Source organism: Tursiops truncatus, chromosome 8 (genome assembly GCF_011762595.2).
Source record: "Tursiops truncatus isolate mTurTru1 chromosome 8, mTurTru1.mat.Y, whole genome shotgun sequence".
NCBI lineage: Eukaryota > Metazoa > Chordata > Mammalia > Artiodactyla > Delphinidae > Tursiops > Tursiops truncatus.
The window spans coordinates 73,853,468-73,877,997 of NC_047041.1; the positions used below are offsets into that span (position 1 = coordinate 73,853,468).

Sequence of the window (24,530 nt, forward strand, 5' to 3'; positions counted from 1 at the left end):
GTTCTGGTAGCATCTTTAGGATACTCTGTGTATAGTAACATGTCATCTGCAAACAGTGACAGCTTTACGTCTTCTTTTCTGATTTGGATTCCTTTTATTTCTTTTTCTTCTTTGATTGCTGTGGCTAAAACTTTCAATACTGCGTTGTATAACAGTGGTGAGAGTGGGCAACCTTGTCTTGTTCCTGATGTTAGTGGAAATGGTTTCAGCTTTTCAGCACTGAGAACGATTTTTGCCATGGGTTTGTCATATATGGCCTTTATTATGTTGAGGTAAGTTCCCTCTATGCCTACTTTCTGGAGGGTTTTTATCATAAATGGGTGTTGAATTTTGTCAAAAGCTTTTTCTGCATATATTGAGATGATAATATATTTTTGTTGTTGTTTTTTTTGCGGTATGCAGGCCTCTCACTGTTGTGGCCTCTCCTGCTGTGGAGCACAGGCTCTGGACACGCAGGCTCAGCGGCCATGGCTCACGGGCCCAGACACTCTGCAGCATGTGGGATCTTCCCAGACCGGGGCACGAACCCACATCCCCTGCATTGGCAGGCAGACTCTCAACCACTGTGCCACCAGGGAAGCCCGATCATATGGCTTTTATTCTTCAAATTGTTAATATGGTGTATCACATTGATTAATTTGCATATATTGAAGAATCCTTGCATCCCTGAGATAAATCCCACTTGATCATGGTTTATGATCCTTTTAATGTGCTGTTGGATTCTGTTGGCTAGTATTATGTTGAGGATTTTGCATCTATGTTCATCAGTGACACTGGCCTGTAGTTTTCTTTCTTTGTGACATCTTTGTTGGGTTTTGGTATCAGGGTGATGTTGGTCTTGTATATGAGTTTGGGAGTTTTCCTCCCTCTGCTATATTTTGGAAGAGTTTGAGAAGGGCAGGTGTTAGCTCCTCTCTAAATATTTGACAGAATTCGCCTGTGAAGCCATCTGGTCCTGGGCTTCTGTTGGTTGGAAGATTTTTAATCACGGTCTCAATTTCAGTGTTTATGATTGGTCCGTCTATATTTTATATCTTTTCCTGGTTCAGTCTCAGAAGGTTGTGCTTTTCTGAGAATCTCTCCATTTCTTCTAGGTTGTTCATTTGTTTGCATATAGTTGCTTGTAGTAATCTCTCATGATCCTTTGTATTTTTGCAGTGCCAGTTGTTACTTCTTATTCATTTCTAATTCTATTGATTTGAGTCTTCTCCCTTTCTTTCTTGATGAATCTGGCTAATGGCTTATCAATTTTGTTTATCTTCTCCAAGAACCAGCTTTTAGCTTTATTGTTATTTGCTGTCATTTCCTTCATTTCTTTTTCATTTATTTCTGCTCTGACTTTTATTATTTCTTTCCTTCTGCTAACCTGGGGTTTTTTTGTTCTTCTTTCTCTAATTGCTTTAGGTGTAAGGTTAGGTTGTTTATTTGAGATGTTTCTTGTTTCTTGAGGTAGGACTGTACTGCTATAAACTTCCGTCTTAGAACTGCTTTTGCTGCATCCCATGGGTTTGGGGTCGTCGTGTTTTCATTGTTGTTTGTTTCTAGGTATTTTTTGATTTCCTCTTTGATTTCTTCAGTGATCTCTTGGTTATTAAGTAGTGTATTGTTTAGCCTCCATGTGTTTGTATTTTTTACAGACTTTTTCCTGTAATTGATATCTAGTCTCATAGCATTGTTGCCGGAAAAGATACTTGACACGATTTCAATTTTCTTAAATTTACCAAGGCTTGATTTGTGACCCAAGATATGATCTACCCTGGAGAATGTTCCATGAGCACTTGAGAGAAAGTGTATTCTGTTGTTTTTGGATGGAATTTCCTATAAATAGCAATTAAATCCATCTTGTTTAATGTATCATTTAATACTTGTGTTTCCTTAATTATTTTCATTTTGGATGATCTGTCCATTGGTGAAAGTGGGGTGTGAAATCCCCTACTATGATTGTGTTACTGTCGATTTCCCCTTTTATGGTTGTTAGCATTTGCCTTATGTATTGAGGTGCTCCTATGCTGGGTGCATAAATATTTACAATTGTTATATGTTCTCCTTGGATTGATTCCTTGATCATTATGTAGTGTCTTTCTTTGCCTCTTGTAATAGTGTTTATTTTAAAGTCTATTTTGTCTGATATGAGAATTGCTACTCCAGCTTTCTTTTGATTTCCATTTGCACAGAATATCTTTTTCCATCTCCTCATTTTCAGTCTGTATTTGTCTCTAGGTCTGAAGTGGTTCTTTTGTAGACAGCATATATACGGGTCTTGTTTTTGTATCCATTCAGCCAGTCTATGTCTTTTGATTGGAGCATTTAATCCATTTACATTTAAGGTAATTATTGATATGTATGTTCCTATTCCCATTTTCTTAATTGTTTTGGGTTTCTTATTGTAGGTCTTTTCCTTCTCTTGTGTTTCCTGCCTGGAGAAGTTCATTTAGTATTTATTGTAAAGCTGGTTTGGCAAGCTGAATTCCTTACCTTTTGCTTGTCTAAAGATTTTTATTTTTCCATCAAATCCGAATGAGATCTTTGCTGGGTAGGGTAATGTTGGTTGCAGGTTTTTCCCTTTCATCACTTTCAATATGTCCTGCCACTCCCTTCTGGCTTGCAGAGTTTCTGTTGAAAGATCAGCTGTTAAACTTATGGGAATTCCTTTGTATGTTATTTGTTGTTTTTCCCTTGCTGCTTTAATACTTTTTCTTTGTATTTAATTTTCGGTAGTTTGAGTAATATGTGTCTTGGCAATGTTTCTCCTTGGATTTATCCTGTATGGGACTCTCTGCGCTTTCTGGACTTGATTAACTATTTCCTTTCCCATATTTGGGAAGTTTTCAACTATAATCTCTTCCAATATTTTCTCAGTCTCTTTTTCTTTCTCTTCTTCTTCTGGGGCCCCAATAATTCGAATGTTGTTGTGCTTAATGTTGTCCCAGATGTCTCTGATACTCTTCTCAATTCTTTTCCTTCTTTTTTCTTTATTCTGCTCTGCGGTAGTTATTTCCACTATTTAATCTTACAGGTCACTTATCCGTTCTTCTGTCTCAGTTATTCTGCTATTGATGCCTCTAGAGAATTTTTAATTTCATTTATTGTGTTGTTCATCATTGTTTGTTTGCTCTTTAGTTTTTCTAGGTCCTTGTTAAACATTTCTTGTATTTCCTCCGTTTTATTTTCAACATTTTGGATCATCTTTACTAGGATTACTCTGAATTCTTTTTCATGTAGACTGCCTATTTCCTCATTTGTTTGGTCTGTGGGTTTTTACCTTGCTCCTTCATCTGCTGTGTGTTTCTCTGTCTTCCCATCTTGCTTAACTTCCAGTGTTTGGGGTCTGCTTTTCACAGGTTGCAGGTTCATAGTTCCCGTTGTTTTTGGTGTCTGCCCCCAGTGGCTAAGTTTTGTTCAGTGGGTTGTGTAGGCTTTTTGGCAGAGGGGACTAACGCCTGTGTTCTGGTGGATGAGGATGTATCTTGTCTTTCTGGTGGGCAGGACCACGTCCAGTGGTGTGTTTGGGCTGTCTGTGACCTTATTATGATTTTAGGCAGCCTCTCTGCTAATTGGTGGGGTTGTATTCCTGTCTTGCTAGTTGTTTGGCATAGGGTGACTGGCAATGTAGCTTGCTGGTTGTTGAGTGGAGCTGGGTCTTAACATTGAGATGGAGATCTCTGGGAGAGCTTTCACTGTTTGATAATATGTGGAGCCAGGAGGTCTCTGGTGGACCAATGTCCTGAACTTGGCTCTCCCACCTCAGAGGCACAGGCCTGACACCTGGCTGGAGCACCAAGACCCTGTCAGCCACACAGCTCAGAAGAAAAGGGAGAAAAAAAGAAAGAATGAAAAAAAATAAAATAAAGTTATTAAATAAAAAATAATTATTAAAAATAAAAAGAAGTTAAAAAGTAATAGAAAAAGGAAGCAAGAAAGAAACAAGAGAGCAACCAAACCAGAAAACAAATCCACCAATGATAACAAGTGCTAAAAACTATACTATGAAAAAAACAAACAAACGAAACAAAATGGATAGACAGAACCCTATTACAAATGGTAAAAGCAAAGCTATACAAAGTCACACACAGAAGCATATACATACACACTCACAAAGAGAGAAAAAGGAAAAAGATATATATATCCTGCTCCCGAATGCCACCGCCTCAATTTTGAGATGATTCGTTGTCTATTCAGGTATTCCATAGATGCAGTGTACATCAAGTTGATTGTAGAGATTTAATCCACTGCTCCTGAGGTTACTAGGAGAGATTTCCCTTTCTCTTCTTTTATCGCACAGCTCCTGGGATTCAGCTTTGGATTTGGACTTGCCTCTTTGGGTAGGTCGCCTGAGGGCATCTGTTCTTCACTCAGACAGGACAGGGTTAAAGGAGCAGCTGATTAGGGGGCTCTGGCTCACTCAGGCTGGGGGGAGGGAGGGATACGGAATGTGGGGTGAGCCTGTGGCTGCAGAGGCTGGCGTGACATTGCACCAGCCTGAGGCATACCGTGTGTTCTCCTGGGGAAGTTGTCCCTGGATCCCGGGACCCTGGCAGTGGTGGGCTGCACAGGCTCCTGGGTGGGGAGGTGTGGATAGTGACCTGTGCTTGCACACAGGCTTCTTGGTGGTTGTAGCAGCAGCCTTAGCATTTCATGCCCATCTCTGGTGTCCGCGCTGTTAGCCCCAGCTCACACCGGTTTCTGGAACACGGTAGGCGGTGCTCTGAATCCCCTCTCCTGGTGCCCTGAAACAATGGTCCCTTGCCTCTTAGGCAGGTCCAGACTATTTCCCAGACTCCCTCCCGGCTAGCTGTGGCACACTAGCCCCCTTCAGGCTGTGTTCACGCAGCCAACCCCAGTTCTCTCCCCGGGATCTGACCTCTGAAGCCTGAGCTTCAGCTCTCAGCCCCCACTGGTCCCAGCGGGTGAGCAGACAAGCCTCTCGGGCTGGTAGGTGCTGGTCAGCACTGATCCTCTGTGCGGGAATCTCTCCACTTTGTCCTCTGCACCTCTGTTGCTCTGCTCTCCTCTGTGGCTCTGAAGCTTCCCCCACCATGACCCCTGTCTCTGCCAGTGAAGGGGCTTCCTAGTGTGTGGAAACCTTTCCTCCTTCACAGCTCCCTCCCAGTGGTGCAGGTCCCATCCTTATTCTTTTGTCTCTGTTGTTTCTTTTTTCTTTTGCCCTCCCCAGGTACGTGGGGAGTTTCTTGCCTTTTGGGAGGTCTGAGTTCTTCTGTCAGCATTCAGTAGGTGTTCTGTAGGAGTTGTTCCACATGTAGGTATATTTCTGATGTATTTGTGGGGAGGAAGGTGATCTCCACCTCTTACTCTTCCCCCATCTTGAAGGTCTCCCCCCTTGATATATTTTTAATATACAAAGAGCTTATGCTTAATAAAGGGAATTTACATTTAAAGCTGTATTTGCCTAAGCAGAACACTGTTTTTATCTTAGATTATATGTTTACTTGGAGTGAGTTGAGTGCCTCATAATTTCGATGAACTAGCCCTCCTCTCCCTGTTCATCCTTTGGTGTATGACAAAATTAATTCTCTTCGTATTAAAACTCAAATATTCTATATTGTTTATTATTTTATTCAAACAACCCACCTCAAACCGCTTTCTATTTTAGTATCTCATCTCCTGTTTACTCCAAGTTGAGTCAGGTAACACCCTCTGGAGAGGACAGCCCACGTCCAAGACCAACCTGAGCATCTTTTCTTCCTTTTGGGGTGAGTTTCTTCCCCATTCTAAATGTTGTATGTGTAATTAAGAAGAGCCCACATCCTTTGCTTATTTGACCCTCCGTCATTGAAGCCAGTCATCTGCCCAGTTCTTTCTAGACACTGTTTCACACAGAGAGCACATCAAGCTTCCATGCCTGCAAAATAACTGTGTCCTCAGTTCCCCAGAAATCCATTCTAATGGTCCTGTATTGTCAGAGCCGGCAGGCACAAAAAAACTCCCATTGAGCATTTTCTACACAAAACAACCCTCTTTTCCATTCTCAGCCTGAATCAGGTATACGTCTCCTATGCCTTCTAATCCTTTACAGCTCCTGTCATTTTGGTCCTAAGGGATTTGAGTGCATAATTCTCTCCTCTTAACTGAGACTGCCTTATGACAGGAAACATATCTTAGTCATATTTATATTCTCAACACTTAGCAGAGTTGGTCCTCAGCAGATGATTCATGTATAAATGGATGGACATTTGAATGAATGAATGCATGAATGGACTTGACCTTCTATTCACAAAGAGTTAAAAATATAATTGATGGTTGCCTCTTCCAAATCATAACCTATTTCGAAATGAGAATTTCCAAGTGAGTTGCTACTTTTTTTTTCTAGCATGAAAATCTCAGCTCTTTATGTAAAGAACCCAATAGGATTGGCAACTTATTCCCATTAAATGCACACACTCCTGGCAGGGCTGTTAGCCTTTACCCTGGTAAGTGAAGTTAGGAGGGAGAAACACTAAGTTGAGGAATGGGAAAGCAGAAGTAAATTATTGTGTAATCATCATAAATTACTGCAGCTCTGGGATTTGGAAATTAATGGTGGCGGGGGGAGCTGGGGGTTTAAACATGAACTGCATCCATTAGTGCAGCGCAGGCTTTTTATTGCCTTTTCCACCCATCTTCTGAGAATGCCTATTATTCGGGGACATCATAATTAGATTCCACTGAAAATGATGAGAAATAAAAAGGGGTTTCAGAAATTGGAGCAGCATCCTCTGCATTTGACTGTTTATATTATTTTTCTATGGGTGCTGCTTTTTCAGTATTATTTACATAATTTTTACTGTGACATCAGATTCTGTTGCATTTGGGCTCTTGATGTAAGCCAAAAGGGTTGGTGAAGCAGTCTATTACTCTTGACATTTCAGACCAATAATAAATTTGCTGGAGAAAATCTAAAACATTGGAACAAAGGTACGCTTTGTTGTTCACAAATTGAAATATGATGTAACTGGTTTCTGCTGAAATCAAGGTAAAAGCCCAAAAGAGGAGCTTCTAATAGTCGCAATGTTTCTGAAGACAGATTTGAAAGTCAACTGGGAGCTGGGAAAATGGAACTCTCCATTCTTATCACACAGTCAACATTTTTTGTCCCACCTTTATTGTTCACTTCTTGTATTTTTAAATTTATGAACATGTCTGTCCTATCCACTAACTTGTTAGCTCCTTGAAGGGCAGAAGTCAAGCCTATTTCACATGTATATACATCTTGGACGTCTTGGTTTATTAGCTGTATAAGAGGTGCATCATGTTCTAATTAAAAATGTACAATGTACATATAAATGCTCAGTTATTGTACCTTTGCACCTATTCAGGCCTTTAAACATGAAGCTCAATATAGCACATCTGCCCTTCTTTTGTCTTAAGCTTTGTATTGATTTTCTATTGCTGAATAACAAATTACCACGAACTTAGTGGCTTAAAACAACACAAAATTATTATCTCACAGTTTCTGTGGCCCAGGCATCTGTCATGGTATCAATTCATTGGATGTTTCATGAGGGCATCCTCTTTAGTAACTAATCTAGTTTTTGTGTCCATCTATCACTGACCTGAGCTCCTGAACATATTAGACCCAGGAATTTCTTTTGACTGATGCTTCATGGTCAGAAACGCAAGCCAAATTTCAATTCAATTAATAATTTTAAAAATAGATAAAAAGAACAATAATTTACATTTTTGAGCAATTATTTTCTTCCAGATTCTGTGCAAGCATTTTATATACAATATGCCTTTTGCAAGATGAGGAAACTAGGAAGAAAGAAGTTTCATTATTTATTTACATCAAACAGCTAGAAGTTATTAGAGTCCACATTTAAGTCTGAGGCTCTCTGAAACCGAACTTCTACTCTAGTGTTATTCTTTATCTCTTGTGATTTTTCCGTCTTGCTGAATATCAAAAGACCTATTCCGTCCTTTTGCATAGTCATTCCTCAGACTTTCAGTTATGCAATCAGATTAACTCCTGGTTAACTTGATAAACTAAAGTTGGATGCACTGAGTTATACTCACCAGACTTTTCAGTCGTGAATAGTATTAGTTATTTGGTAAGCTTAAAATATTTAAACTTGTCATTAATATTTTATGCATAAGTATATTGAAATACTTAGAACCTGAAATTAGCTAATAAATTGTTTTTAATTTGACATTGAAAATGTATAGCATTTATTTTTTCTTTTTATATGATAAAGTAAATACATGAAGATGATTATTATATATATATGTGTGTATACACATATATAATCACCATCACCATCATCACTAGCAAATATAAGTTCTACTCTGTGTTAGATAGGGTGCTAGCTTTTACATAAATTGTCTGATTGCAACTTTATAAAAATTTTCAAAATAAATATTAATGAAGCTCATTTTGTTGATGAAGAAACTGAGACCCATAAGGGTTAAATAATTTGCTGAAAGTCCTATCACTAGTACATGTTAGTGCTAGAATTTGAACATTTTCTACTTCTTTCATGTATGTCATCTTCACAAATAACATACCTTAGTGATCTGGTGGGCAGGGCCCATGCTTTTCAATTTTTCCATATTTTCTCCAGTGCTTAGCCTGGTTTGTAAATCTTAGGTGACCAAGAAATATTTTCTGATTGAAGCTAAGAAACTGAAACTTCATAGAAATTAATCCTGAAGAGAAAGAAAATTAGAGGAGACTACAGAATGTTCATATCATTTATTTACACAAAGTGTGCCTTGAAAAAATTTGGAGAATTCATCCCTGCAAAGATCATAAACATTATACTGGCAATATCAACTACTGGTGTTGTCTTGAGGAATGAAAATTAAAATTTGCATTTGGAAAACTCTAAAATGTTGACATATTTTCACAACTGTCTTCAATCAAGGAATGGTTTTCAATAATAAAGTTATAGGTGCACCTCCCTACAATATTATGCTAATGAACAGGAAGGACTGATCACCTTAAACTGAAAAACTTGAATACAAATACACTAGTTCAGAAAATCTCAGCCAGCAACAGGGTATAGTTCACCTAGTTGCTGTAACATTTTGTAAAGAATGGATTTGGATGTCCTCCTGCTTAGCTAAGTAAGCATATTTGGGTGTGGTGAGCTGTTTCAAGCAAGCCATTTCAACTATGCAAGAGTATAAACTACTTTAGAATTACATTGTAAACAGCATTTTCAATCTTGTATTGCAATTATACCCTGAATGTATAATCAAATCAGAATATAGAAATCCCAAAGACTTCTGGCAGGAATAAAAAAGGGACCTGATTCTCTAAACAAGGGCACAATTTCCCAGCAGCTGGCTTGGCTTCCCCAGCAGCCACTCAGTTAAATTCCTGCTGCACAGGCATTTCACAGACTTCAGTTGTGAGCAACCATTCATGGAAAAACCCTGGCACTAAATTTGTCCACTAGTTATGCCCTCTTTTCTCTCTGTTAGAATTAACTCTTCATGCAGAGTAGTGAAGCATGGGAGGCGGCAGTGATGATGGGGCAAAAAGCATGGGTATTAGAATTGATTAGTCTGTGTTTAAGTCAGAGGTTTGGCACCTGATGATCTCAGGCAAAATGACTAAACATCTGTGGGTTTAGCCTTCCCCTATGTACAATGGGGATTATATTACCAGCTACTTCTTAAAATTACTGTAAATATGAAAAGATATAATATGTGGAAAGATCTTATCTCCATGCTTGGAAGCATAATTCCTCAACAAATATTAATTTTTCTTAGAGTTGACTTTCCGAATAGTGGTGTGAGGAGCTCACCAAAGAAGTGATAATAACTGGTGAAAAATATTTTTTTAAAATTAAAACCTCTGGAAATAGTCCTAAAGACATACAGAAGATGAAAAAACACTTATCCAAGTAAGACTATTAAATCAAGGTAAAAACAGTGAGAGACTACTATGTCATTGAACCACTCTCAGCTTCCACTTTTCCCTCCCCTTCCTGCAGCTTAGCATGATGGAAGCTCTACTCTGGGCAGGTTGAGTCAAGAATACTAGTCTCTTATCCCAGATCTGAGTCAACAGATGTGATTTCTACCTAGGAAAGTGAAGCTCCCAGTATATCTCAAGTCCTAGTTATGAGACCAAATAAATGTCAGTCAACTGCCCCCAAGAGGTCAGAGACACTTAAGCCGAAGGATGCTATTAAAAAACAAAATGGAGATTCTAGTGACAAGTAATTAAGAGGAGGCTGGTAGCCCTATGAGAGCAATAAGCTAAACCATACACTAACTAGGAGTCTATCAAAGAACCAGAGAAAAAGACAGTTAAAAAGAGCTCTACAGGAGTAAGAATAAACTGAAAGATTGGCCTCAAAAACTATCCCTGCAACTGGGAGATTGGAACTGACATATACACACTACTATATATAAAATAGGTAACTAATAAAGACCTATTGTATAGCACAGGGAACTCTACTCAATACCGTGTAATGGCCTATATGGGGAAAGAATCTAAAATAGAGTGGATATATGTCTATGTATAACTGATTCACTTTGCTATACATCTGAAACTAACACAACATTGTAAATCAACTATACTCCAATAAAAATTAAAAACAAAACAAAACAAAAGCAACAACAACAAAAACTAACCCTGCAAAACTATCCTGTTTAATTAGACCAGACCGAGAGCAAATTATGCTCCACCATATTGTTGTAAACAGTAAAGCAACTGGCCAACAATTAGTGAGGGTTAAAAATTGGGTGTGATGCCCACAGAGGCAGCCAGTGTCAGAGAAAGATGAGGGAAAGAAATAGTAAAAGGGAATCCTCCTAAAGACTCTCATCACAGGCTCTGCCCTATGCAGAGTGGTATCAGAGGTTTCACACTGCAGGGGAAAAGACTTCACTAAAATAGTTCAGCCAAGTCACTGAAAAAAAAAAAAAGGCAACAATAACAAGCTTTGGAGGAAGATTAGTATCCAGAGTTGCTACAATATATTATCTAGCATGTTTAGTTTCCAACAAATATTTTAAAATATGAAAAGAAACAGGAAAGTGTTATTCATACAAAAGGAGAAAAAAGAGGCACCATAAAATGGTTTTGAAAGGGCTGAGATATCAGATATAGAACACAAAGCCTTCCAAGAGACTACAATAGATGTGTTCAAAGTACCAAAGGTAATCATGTTTAGGAAAGTAAAGGAAGGTGCAAGGACAAGGATTCAAAAAATATAGAAGCTCAATAAAGAGATATATAAAAATCAAATGAAAATTTTGTAACGGAAAAGTACAGTGTTAAAATTAAAAAATCATGAGAGGGGCTCCGCAGTAGATTTAACATGTAGCAAGAAAGAATCACATATCCACCCAACAATAGGATACACATTATTCTCAAGTGCACATGCAATACTTCCAGGGGTAGACCATATGTTAGTCATAAAACAAGCCCCAATAATATATCTGTATTGAAGAAAGTTTGATAGAGATTATGAAATCTGAAAAACAGAGGAAAAATAAGGGAAGATGAGCATAGATTCAGAAATATAGGATACAATTAGAAAGAAAAGGCTACATATAATGGAAGTACCATAAAAAAAGGTGAGGGGGAAGAGGGGACAAGAAAGACGGTTTCATGAAATAAATGTCCAAACACTTCCTAAATTTGAAGAAAAATATTAAACAACACTTAAGAAGCTCAATGAACTTCACGTAGTATAAACTCAAAGACATTGCCACCTAGACATGTCACAGTAAGAAATGTTGAAAGTCAAAGACCAAAAGAAAAAAAAAAAAATCTTGAAAGCAGCAATAGGAAACTAGTGCATCACATACAAGGAGACCACAATCAGAAAAATTTCTGACATCTTATCAGAAATAATGTAGGTCAGATGGCAGTGGGATGACGTATTTAAAGTTCAGAGAGGAAAAAACAAACAATTCTGTAACCGAGAACCTTAAATTCGCAAAAACTATCCTTCAAAAATAAAGATAATATAAAGTCATCCCCAGATAAAAAAACCTCATAGACTTTTGTGCTAACAGGACCACCTCAGAGAAACATCAAAAGGAGTTCTTCAGAAAGCAAGTCACCTCAGACATTAATCTGAATCCAAAGAGTTAATTCTGTAGGTAATTATAGAAGGCAGTATAATTGCTCTTTCTTCTCTTAACTAATTTAAAAAGCTATTCCATAAAACTATATATGTGTAATTATATTGTTGGGCCTATAACACATATAAGCAATCTATATGAAAATAAAACAAAAAGGGAAAGGTGGGAACAAAGGTGTATGGAAATGGCATCAGATGGTAACTAGAATCTACAAGAACAAGGAAGAGAATGAGATGGTAAATGAGAAGATCAGTATAACAAACTGTAAACATATACATGTTCTACCTTCTTTCAGCTCCTTTAAAAGACATACATTTATATAAAGCATAATTATAACATTGTATTGTTGGGTTTGTAGGATATAAATGCAATGTGTATAACAATCATATCACAAAAATGGGGAAGAGGGATCAGCACTATGAAGGAACACGTTTCTATAACTCACCTGAAGTACATTCTGATAAATTAAGGGGAGTATGATAGGCCATTAAGCAATCACTAAGAAAAGTGTATTTAAAAAAAAGTTTTTGTTTGGCTTCTTTTACTCAGAAATAATATTTTGAAGATTGACGTCTATTACTTTGAGTTTTAGTAGTCCATTCCTTTTTACTGCTTAAAGTTATCCCATTGTATGAATGTACCACAATTTGTTTACCAAGTCTCTTGTTTACTTTGAATGACATTATTCACTTTACTTTTATTAATTAAGTCTACTCATTGGTTGATCATAAGGCCAACTTATCTCCAATATCAATATCTAATTGGATCAAAAATGGTGGCCAAAAATGCACTAGAGAAAATAAACTTCTTACAGCTCAATTTACCAATGCGTATACTGTGGAAAACAAAGTCTTATAAACTTATTTTTTACAAAGAAATTTTCATTATGAAATAAAATTTGAAAACTGCAACCATATCTCTCTCACAGGCACACCAGCTTATTACAAGTACTGTCATATCCTATAGTTAAAGGACCCTGTTTATCCTTTTGAACCCAGATTTTCAAAATCTTTTAACATTAGAACTCCTCCGCTTTTCAGGTTACATTACAATTTTGGAAACATTGCTCTACATACAACTCTGTATTTGTATATATGCACACAACAACACACACAACATTATATTAACACTAACACACATGCACACATGCGTATCAGAAGTACACCTGTGTAGATTGAGGCAATTATCAGATTAATTTAATGGAACACTATTCTACTTCAAGTCTAATAATTTATGGGAAAGAATTCCCATGGACTTGTGGAAAGGAAATGCATATGAAATATGCTTTCTGAAGTCAACTAATAATCTCACCTTTCAGCAAAAGTACAGAGACGGACAGAGATTTTTCTCAAAGCTGCATAAGGATTAATGGCAGAAAGTTACAATTTTTTCCAATGATCCAGTCTATCTTGCCTCTTTATATATAATTTAAAACCTTTTGATAATAAATATACATGTGGATATGGGAGGATCATCTTAAGTAGGACAGGCTGCACAGCCCTTAGAGGTGCTGTTAGTACATGTACAGCATTTCAGTAAAAAAGACACTAGCTTGCCCTGGAATGAGTATTTGTAATAATTCCAATGTGATATTCTGAAATTTCCAGAAGCAGAAAGTACAGATGTAGCATGATTTACTGCTGCCATTTACTGAAGATGCAGCATAAACATAAAAGAGTGTGGAAATTGATAGACTTGGTGGAAAAAAGTGATTTAGATGTTTAACTCTGATGTCCAAGCCTGGAAGGGAGGAAAGTCTGACCAGGTGGGAGTGAGCAAGCTGAGAAAAGATGGGATGATGAACTGTAGGAGGAATGAAGGACATGGAGAACTGTATAAAGTGGAAGAATAAGTCAGTTTTTCTTAGGAGAACTAGTAGGATAGGAGGTTGTAGTCAAACTTAGAAGAATAAAATCTTAAGATTTTGTAGCTGGAAGATGGCTCAAAGATGATGAAGTTTAGGATTTATATAGTTGAAATAGGATGGTGTCAATGATCAGTGGAGTGAGTCAGAGAAGAAACTGTGAGCTGGGTGTTAAATAGGTTATTCATATAGAGTTTTAAAGGCCCTCAAGAAAATGAAAATGCTTGAGTAGGAAAACAAATGTGTTAGTCTGCAAAGTATATCAATAGAAGACACGAATAAGGAGGGTGAAGTGTAGTAGAACATGGCAGCATACACCTCAAATGAAGAGGGGATTTTACAAACGAGAGGAATAGTATTGTTCTGGAAGGCATGCTGAAGTAGAAGGTATGTGGACAGAGAATAGGAGCAGTTTCTCCTAAAATGAGTATAAAGGGAATGGGGTTTGCAGACAGGGAGTCAGATTTTGGTTAGAACAAAAGCGAAAGTAGAACTTCCGTCAAAAGGTTTTAAAAAATAGGGGTATTTGCACTGTAGAGGGTTCCAGAGGGCATAGTAGAAATGGATGGGAAGAAGAGGAGGAGGGGAAGTCAGTCAGAGAAGAGGAAGTACAGAGAAGCAATAGTAAGCGAGTTTAGAGGAGTACAGATGATGAGTAGGAGATAGTATTGTGATTACAAGCATAGGCTCTGGAGTTAATCCATCTTGGTTCAGATCCTAGTTCCACTGGGTCACTAGCTGTGTGTCGCTTGGAAAACTGCTAAACTCTCTAAGCCTGTTTCCTTATCTCTCCAATGGGAAAAATTGAATGAGATATGAGACAGGTACAATTTTTCTATACAGTGCCTTAGACACAGTAAATGTTTAATTAAATTATGAATATATGTACATTATAACTTCAGAAGACCAAGGTCATCTGATATGTGAAGCATAGCAGAATTAGCTAGCCTAAAGGCTCAGGGTTTCAAGTATATTTCCGTCATAGACTTGTATAGATGCAAGCTAAGACCCACAGAAGAGTAAGAAGCCAACTGAAATTTTGCTTAGAGTTACAGGCACTTTGTTTATTATACTAAGTGTAAACGTAATTTTAGTGTGGGGTGATATGTGCTGTATTAGAGAGTGGATATAGCAGTACAAGAGCAAAGAGAAGGAGTGGGACATCACGGAGGGCCATGCAGATGTAAACTACTAAGACTGAGCCAGATTATAACAGTGGAGTAGGGATAGAGAGGGAACAGCATGTGCAGACATTCAGTCATGAAAGGCATACAGTGTTCTCCTGAGAACAGCAAGAAAGTTAATGTGATAAAGCCCTGAGGTGGAGGTAGCAAAGGAGTAGGAATTGAAGCTGGGAAGTGGGCTGAATCTAAACAGCAAGTAACAAGGATCCAAACAATAGCTGAATGAGTAGTTTCAGATCACTAAGTAAAATAAACTGTTTTGGAAAGATATCCTACACTGGGTTCTCCAGAGGAAGGATGTTCCTGAAGGGAGGAACAAGGAATTCTGGGCAAACAAAAGCAATAGACATAATAGATACAATCACTTTGTAATAGATACAATGTCCATAAACATTCAAAGAAGGCTGTCTTCTAGAGAGGAACACAGCTTTCAAATCACTATCTCACTCAAATCAGGGCCCCAATTCCATCAACAATTAATCTCTCATCCTTTAACTTTCAACAATTCCCCCAAATAGTTCACACCAAAGGGTCAAAAACATAGAAAAACTTACCAGGTCCAATCCCTCATTTAAAGATAAGCTGACAAGTTCAGGAACAGTTAGGTGCCTGGAACAAGAATGCAATGCTGGTTAGTGGCAGAGTTAGAACTTGAATTCCAGCATTCAGAATGGTAGTGCAGGGAGCTTTCCACAAAACTACACTGACACTTAGCACATCCCTTTCCTCTTGATATTTGTGATGTGATAAGCATGTGTAAAAGGGCGGGGGTGGAGAGAAGGTGGGTGAGAAAGGGGATAAAGGAGAGAAACTGAAGAGCCATGGAGAAGAGTACAGAAATGACAAAGTAGGGGGTATACTGAAGGCCAATGTCATATCCTTCAGTACTTTGTGCCTGTATGTGCTGTGACTATGGCTTCCTAGTAAAGGTATCTTAGACTTTTCAGCTCAGACAACTTTATAACTAAGACTCGCATGAGAATTTTCCTTTTTTTTTTTTTTTTTTGGTTTTTATATGAAGATATTTAACATGGGTCAATAGTAAGATTCTCCCATAAGGAACTGTGAAAAATTATGATCTCTGAGAATTAAAATGTAGAATCAGTGTATAATGCCACAGATCCAAGATATGCAAAAACATCTTAAAAAGATGGAAAGCCTCAAAGGACTTGATCCAAGGGATTAACTTCTCTATAGAGAATGTTTCAATTAGGAAGCAGCTCATTGGCCAGGAAGAGAAGAGAGGAAGAGCTGAAGAGGTAAACCTTGGCAGTATCTATCCTCCCCCATTCACTGTGAAGAGGTGTCCTGATACAAACTCTCAAGATTCCAGTCCCTGTGGCAAACTGATCTCTATTGTGGAAATGGTATCATGAAGACATCAAAGGTTATGCCTGGTGCTACTGAATACAAAAAAGTACAACCCCACTCACTGACCTGGCCCTCTTCCTTGCTCAGCAAGCAAACTCAGGTTGTAATTTGACCTCCCATGAAGATTTGCTTAGTGGAAGATTGAACTGGTCATATTGATGCAGATGTGCTCAGCTTTATGACGGTTATATTTCTCATTGTAAATCAACAGAATAGCCTTTGCTTTTTACGTCACTCAATCTGAGCTGAATTTGTGGGAATTCATTCCGAAGACAGATATGTTCTCAATATGTTGACAAAATTGTGTCTCTGAGTTGGCAAGGCTGAAGGCCAGACCATGGACTGTGGCGAATTCTCCAAACCAAGGACATCTTGTGTGCCTTTTGGCAGCCAGCCAGCCAGCTTTTCCCTTGAGGCCTTTGACCTTTCTGTGTCTTTAGCTTCAAACCTTTACTATCTCCTACCTAGAAACATATGCCTAAAGCAGTAGGAACATTTTGTTTATCTTACCAAGTAAAGATAAAATTCCCCTAGTAGGTTTCTTTTTTTTCCTCCAAGCCCCAAAAATGCTAAATAAAGATTACATCAATTATTCAAGGAGCACTACTGAAAAACAAGTGAATTTTTCCTTTTTTTTAAGCTTTCAGTAACATTTACTAAGGTGTCAAACCACCTTATTTTTACTGTGGTGCATTATGTAGACGGGAGTTTAGATGCAACAATCTATATTTTCAATGATGCACACTAATGATGTTAGTAAATTGCCATATTATTATTGCTCTGTTTTAGCAAACACTGTATCTAAAAGGTATCCTCTATGTTTTAAAGCAGATAAAATAAGCTCATTTATGCTAATACCTTTCTTCTTGACAGTAAACTTTTCCTAATGCATTAATTATGACTCCAGATAGACCAATGATTATTTCATATATTCTAATCAGTAATCACTTTATTCAGTCAGCCATACACATCAGTAAACAAGTGGAATAAATTCCCCAGGGAGGTGATAAAAAGACAATGATTTCAGCCTGGAGAATTTACCCCACAATCAAGGAGTAATTAGAGAAGAAAATGAAGAGTTACAAAACATAGTTGCAGGTGTGAGCATTTGGCAAGGCACGTCGCTTTGCAAGGATGAAATGAAAATGGACATCTTCATTACTTATCATATACAGGGAAATGCACTAGTTATCATGGTCTCCTTTCAGAAGTAAGCAAAAAATACAATGAAATTAGTTGCTTTTGTAGGAGAACAAATTGAAATGTAATCATCTCATTTAAATGCTAAATTCCCAGAAGGGAGAAAGATGAAACCAACTCAGCATATTTCTAATTATTTATTTCTTTAATACAGAGATTTATCCCCTCAAGACCAAGCTAATTGATATTAATTTTTGATGTTACCATGTGCAATAGGAGTCCTCATTCTATATTTTGGTCCAGGATCTTGTGATTAAAATGAGGAGCAGAGGTGGTAGTGAGAAGAGGGAGATTCGTTAAACTGGCTGATTTAACTACTATCTGTATCTGGACTTCCCATTTACCATCTTATTTTTATCTGTCAAAGACATTTTCAAAAATCATTTTGTATAGGAAATGGTATGGCTTTAAAATACATGCATTTGTTACACATATATTTTTCTTATCAAGTCAGTGTCACAACTACAAGCTGTATTCTTCCAGTATAGCTTTTAAACTTGTTTTGAGTTAATTTGTTCACTCGCCAGCCATTGTTACACAGCATCAGTAAATACTGTCTCATAATTGACAATGATCCACATTACTTAAGGTGAAATACTCAGAGGTCCCTTAGTTCACATTAGGGGCTTGAGAAGTAGAACATTTTAATTATCTGGAAAGCACTCAGAGAGTAAATCAAACATTAAAAGACCAAAAGCTTCTTTATAAAATCACGATTCAGCTTCTGGTCTTTCATAATAATTTGCTTTTCTGACCATGGAAAGCCTTTAGAAAAAGTCAGCAAATCATTCTATTAGTTCTAATGAAGGCATAAAGTCTTGAACTCATGGAGAACTGGCTGAAATAAGGGCTAAAGGTCCCAGATTATTAAAATTAGTGTCAATCAGTTTAGACAGGTAATCAATAACTGTCCACTTACATTGTTCATCCAGCCTTAGTACACAGAAGTAAGCCTCATATCTATTTTAGTTTCACTAACACTTTATTAGGAATAAGTTTGAGTGAGGAAGTTGGTCATTTTGGAAAACGCCTCGGGAAAATATTTGCCTGAAGAGTTTTAAGCCTTATGCCTTTAGTTGTGGTTCTCCTGTTATGCTAAGCTGGACTGATCATGAGAGGAAGTTTAAAAAAAGAATTTGGAAAAGTAATGTTCAAGAACATAAACTTTGACAACATTCTTTTTAAGCCTTAAAGACTTTTTTGTTTAAATACGTTTGCTAATGGATTATGGGCTTATGACACCATAATAAATGTTTCAAAAGCAGAGATTATTTTTGAAAGATCATAATTTTATTTCTTAAAAAGGTGCATATTTAGACATAGGCCAATCATCTAATATTTAATTCAATAAAGTTATGAGTGTAAAAGTTATGGTAGCTCATGGATGATGTATTGAATGGTTATGACGAACGATGGTCTCCATATGGTGGTTACATTGTTGTATGGTTCACTTCCTTCCCAATACCAAGTCCTAATTTTCAGATGTATGTTCCTCAAAAACCATTAGAGGAAACCATCTGGAAACTGAAATTCTCATTTACTCATGAAAAGTCTACAAGCATATGAGATTTTCTCTCTCTCTCTCTCTCTCTCTCTCTCTCTCTCTCACACACACACACACACACAAATGAAAAAGAAAAGGAGAGAGAACAACAGAGATATTTATTATACACTGAGTATCTATGAAAAGTATATACTAGAATAGATGCTGGAAAGGACAGTGGAACATCTAGTTCTTCTAGTGTTCATTCTACTGGATCCAGAAACCATATTTTTTTCTGGCCCTATAATAGATATTTTCATTGCCCCTTAAACGTTTTTATATGCAAATAAATTAATGAAATAGGCAAGTATTTAAGCCTGGAATTAGGTTATCTCAAGTTTTGGGTCACTTTGAAACAACTGTTTATTTTGGGTGTGTAGATTTCTCCTCTCAGATAACTTATGTAACAACAACAAATATTATAACATATCTCCATAAGACAAAATGCTACCTATATTTAATGAAATTCTGCCACAATCACACTTATAGAATTACCCCAGCAAGCTTTCAGCTTTAATCATCCAACAACCCTACTATAAAAGAATAATTAACCATCCCTTCAAAGGGTGAAAGGCACTCTCAGAAATACAATCTCTGAATGATTTCTTTCCTGATTGGTTAGACAAAGAGACAGCCTTACACTTTTCCAGCACATGTAGACATTGCCTCAGAAATAAAATAAAGCAGTTATAAAAATAAACTTTATTGTGTATTATACATCCAAGGCCTTTTGAAAATAAAGACACAAGAGATGCTAAATACAAAGAGAGGGTGGAGATCAGGATGGCAAAGTAGAAGGACCCCATCTCCTCCCACAAACAAATCAAATGTACATATACATGTGGAACGATTCTCACAGAATATGTACTGTATGCTGACAGAAGATCTCATACAACCAAAGCTGCGGGAAAGATCACCACATAACTGGGTAGGACTAAAGGAAAAAAAAAAAGGAATAGGGATGGGACCTGCACCTCTGAGAGAGATCTGTGAAAGAAGAAAGGTTCCCTCAGCCTGGGAACCTCCTTTGCTGGCTGGGAGGTCAGTCAGGACAAAAAGGGAGCTTCAGAAACTCAGAGGAAAGTGCAACAGCTGCCTTGTAGTAGACAGGACAGAGAGGGATGAGAACAGATAATCCTTGCCACATCACTGCACTTCCCAGCCCAAGGCATGTGCTTGCTGGTGTGCTCAGAGGCTGGGTGCTAAAACTTGAGATTCAGCAGACAGACCTGGGGAGAGGAATCAGTTTGGCTAGTGGTCCTGGACTGAAGTAGGGGTGTGCAGAGGACACAGCTCGGGTCTGCCAAAGGAGCCCCATTGTCATTGTGTGCAAGGGAGGGGTGTGACCCCACCATAGCAGCCTCATTCTCAGCTTGCTCACAGTAAGTGTGGCTCAACTGCTAGAAGATCTAAGAACACACGAGCACCAGGGTATTGCCCACACATGGAGGTAGAGCTGAAATCTGAGCCCATAACCATCATGCCCACAGCTAAGATGGGGCTGAGGGCAGTGCCAACAGCGTACTCACACACCAGGTAGCAGGCAATGTCACAAAGTGAATGTCCCAGTGGACAGCTCCTAGAGAGAAATACACAATGACTCCTTTCCCAGCAGGAGCACTCCAGTCCCGCCTATCTCACACAAAAGTTTAGAAATGGATCTGGGGGCTTCTACTGCAACAACTGGGGAGCAGACCCTGCCCCCGACAGGGCTGTGACAACCACAGAGCAAAGAGGAGGCTCCACCCAACACCCAGTGCAGGTTCTGGTCATCACAACACCAATAATACCCCCTATCAAGGGGGAAAAAAACAGCACACTCTGAGGAAAAATGTAGCTGGCATTTATACCCAAACCAGCCCTCACTTCAAAAATATTGGACACACAGTATACACATGCTCCTACATAAAAACACCCATTTAAGACCAGAGTAGATAACTGTTTCTCCTAAATTCACAGAGTCAGAGAAATATAAGTAAAATGAACAAACAGAAGAACCACTCCCAATTAAAAGAGCAAGAGAAATCCCCTGAAAGAACAATGAAAGAGACCTCTCCAGTCTACCAGATCTCGAGTTCAAAAAGGAGGTAATAAAAATGCTGAAGGAGTTAAGAAAGGCAATCAGTAGAAATGCAGATCACTGTAACAAGGATCTAGAAACTATAAAGAGGAGTCAATCAAAATTAGACAACTCAGTTGCTAAGATGAAAATCAAGCAAATGGCAATAAAAAGCAAACTAAATAAGGCAGAAGAACAAATAAGTGATCTGGAAGATAGGATAATGGAAATCACCCAATCAGAAGAGCAGACAGAAAGACAAATGGAAAAAAAAGAAAAGAAAAGAAAGCAACATATGAGACCTATGGGATAATATAAAGCATGTCAATCTATGCATAATAGGGATTCCAGAAGGAGAAGAAAGAGAAAAGGGGATCAAAAATGTGTTTGAAGAAATTATAGCTGAAAACTTCCCGGACGTAAAGAAGGAAACAGATATCCAGGTACAGGAAGTACAGAGGTTCCCAAACAAGATGAATCCAAACAGACCTACACCAAGACATATCATAATTAAAACGCCAAAACTAAAGAGAGGATTCTAAAGGCAGCAAAAGAAAAACAAAGAGCAGATCAAAAGGAAACTCCCATAAGGCTGTCAGCTGATTTCTCTACAGAAACGTTATAAGTGAGAAGGGAGTAGCAAGATATATTCAAAGTCCTGAAAGGGAAAAATCTGCAACCTAGGAAACTCTACACAGATACATTATCATTCAGAATAGGCGAGATAAAGAATTCCTCAGAGAAGCAAAAGCTAAAACAATACAGCAATACTAAACCTATCCTAAAAGAAATATTGAAAGGTCTTCTCTATATAGAAAAAAAGCAAGAATTTATAGAAAAGGGAAAAATCACAATTAGAAAGGCAAATATAAAAAAGGGTTGTAGATCAGTTTAATAAGCCAGTACATAGATTAAATAAAACAGTCAAAAATTTTTGTGAAAGCAATTAGAATTACAATGAACAGCAAAATGATAAACATGAATATGTAAACTAGGACATCAAAATCACAAAATGTGGGGGAGGAGAGTATAACAATGTAGATCATTTAGAATGTGTTGAGCTCATATGACTACCAGTCTAATGCAAGTACATATAGTAATGCATTAACATACTTGAAAACCAGGGTAACCTCAAATCAAAAACATACAATAGGGACTTCACTGGTGGCATGGTTGTTATGACTCCACCTGCCAATACAGAGGACACGGGTATGATCCCTGGTCCGGGAAGATCCCACATGCTGCAGAGTGACTAAGCCGATGTGCCACAACTACTGAGCCTGAGCTCCAGAGCCTGCAAGCCACAACTACTGAACCTGTGTGGCACAACTACGGAAGATTGCACGCCCTAGAGCAATGTGCCACATCTACTGAAGCCTCCATGCTCTAGGACACGAATGCCACAACGACTGAGCTCATGTGCTGCAACTACTGAAGCCCGCGTGCCTAGAGCCCGTGCTCCACAACAAGAGAAGCCACCGCAATGAGAAGCCTGCACACTGCAATGAAGAGTAGCCCCTGCTCCCTGTAACCAGAGAAAGCTTGCATGCAGCAATGAAGACCCAACACAGCTAAAACAAAAACAAAAGATTCACAAAAACCAAAAAGAAAAGAATTAGAGCATAATACAAAAGAAGACCATCAAACCACTTAAAAAAAAACAAAAAGAAGAAAGAAAGAAAAAAGAAAATCAACTGGAAAACAAGGTTTAAAAATGGCAATAAATACATACCTATCAATAATTACCTTAAATGTCAACAGACTAAATGCCCCAATCAAAAGACATAATGTGGCAGATTGGATAATAAAACAAGAACCTACAATATGCTGCCTACAACAGACCCACTTTAGGGCAAAGGACACACATAGACTGAAAGTGAGGGAATGGAGAAAGATATTTCCTGGAAATGGAAATAACGAGAAAGCTGAGGTAGCAAAACACATATGAGAAAAAACAAACTTTAAAACAAAGGCCATAAAGAATGATAAAGAAGGACACTGTATAATGATAAAAGGATCAATAAAAGAAGAGGATATTATACTCTCAGTATAGGAGCACCTAAATACATAGGACAAATACTAAGAGATATAAAGGGAGATATTGATGGGAATACACTAATGGTAGGAGACTTTAACACCAAACTGACATCAATGGACAGATCTTCCAGACAGAAAATCACTAAGGCAATAGAGAACCAATTTGACACAATAGAACAGTTAGACTTAATACCTTCAGGACATTAGATCCAACAAAAAATCAAACCTAACAAACAAAAACCCAGAATACACATTCTTTTTAAGTGCACAGAAACATTCTCTAGGATAGACCATATAATAAGACACCAAACAAGCCTCAACAAATTTAAGGAGATAGAAATTATTTCAAGTATCTTTTCTGACCACAACAGCATGAAACAAGAAATCAACCACAAAAAGAGAAATGAGAAAAAAAAGGTTATATGTAAACAATATGCTACTAAAAAAATCAATGGATCAGTGATGAAATCAAAGAGGAAATAAAAAAATACCTCAAGACAAATGACAATGGAAACACAACAATAAAAAATCTATGGGATGCAGCTAAAGCATTCCTAAGAGGGAAGTCCATAGTGTTACAGGATTTTCTCAAAAAACAAGAAAAATCACAAATAAACAACCTACATTACCACCTAAAAGATTAGAAAAAAAAGAACAAACACAACTTAAAGTCAGCAGAAGGAAGAAAATAATAAAGATCAGAGAGGAAATATGTAAAACAGAGATAAAAACAATAGAAAAAAATAAAGCCAAGAGCTGTTTTTTTGAAAGGATAAACAAAATGTACGAACCACTTACCAGGCTCATCAAAAGAGAGAGGACCCATTTAAACAAAATGAAATGAAAAGGAAAAATAACAACCAATACAGCAGAAACACAATAAGTCATAAGAAAATACTAGGAGCAGTTATATGCCAACAAACTGGACAACCTAGAAGAAATGGACAAGTTTCTAGAAACATACAGCTTACCAAAACTGAATCAAGAAGAAAACTAGAATGAGGTATCACCTCACACCAGTTAAAATGGCCATCATCAAATGTCTATAAACAATAAATGCTGGAGAGGGTGTGGAGAAAAGGGAACTCTCCTGCACTGTTGGTGGGAATGTAAATTGGTACAGCCACTATGGAGAACAGTATGGAGGGTCCTTAAAAAACTAAAAATAGTTAGCCCCAATATTCATAGCAGCACTATTTATAACAGCCAAGACATGGAAGCAACATAAGT

The 24,530-nt window shown here is 37.7% G+C and overlaps 1 long non-coding RNA gene across 1 annotated transcript in view; it reads right to left on the minus strand.

The window, feature by feature from the left end:
• LOC117313300 (uncharacterized) overlaps positions 1 to 24,530 on the minus strand; it is a 409,632-nt gene that overhangs the window by 84,068 nt on the left and 301,034 nt on the right. The window contains exon 5 of the long non-coding RNA XR_004527763.2: positions 15,645 to 15,699. This is a non-coding gene — a long non-coding RNA (uncharacterized lncRNA). The remainder of the gene's footprint in view (positions 1 to 15,644; positions 15,700 to 24,530) is intronic.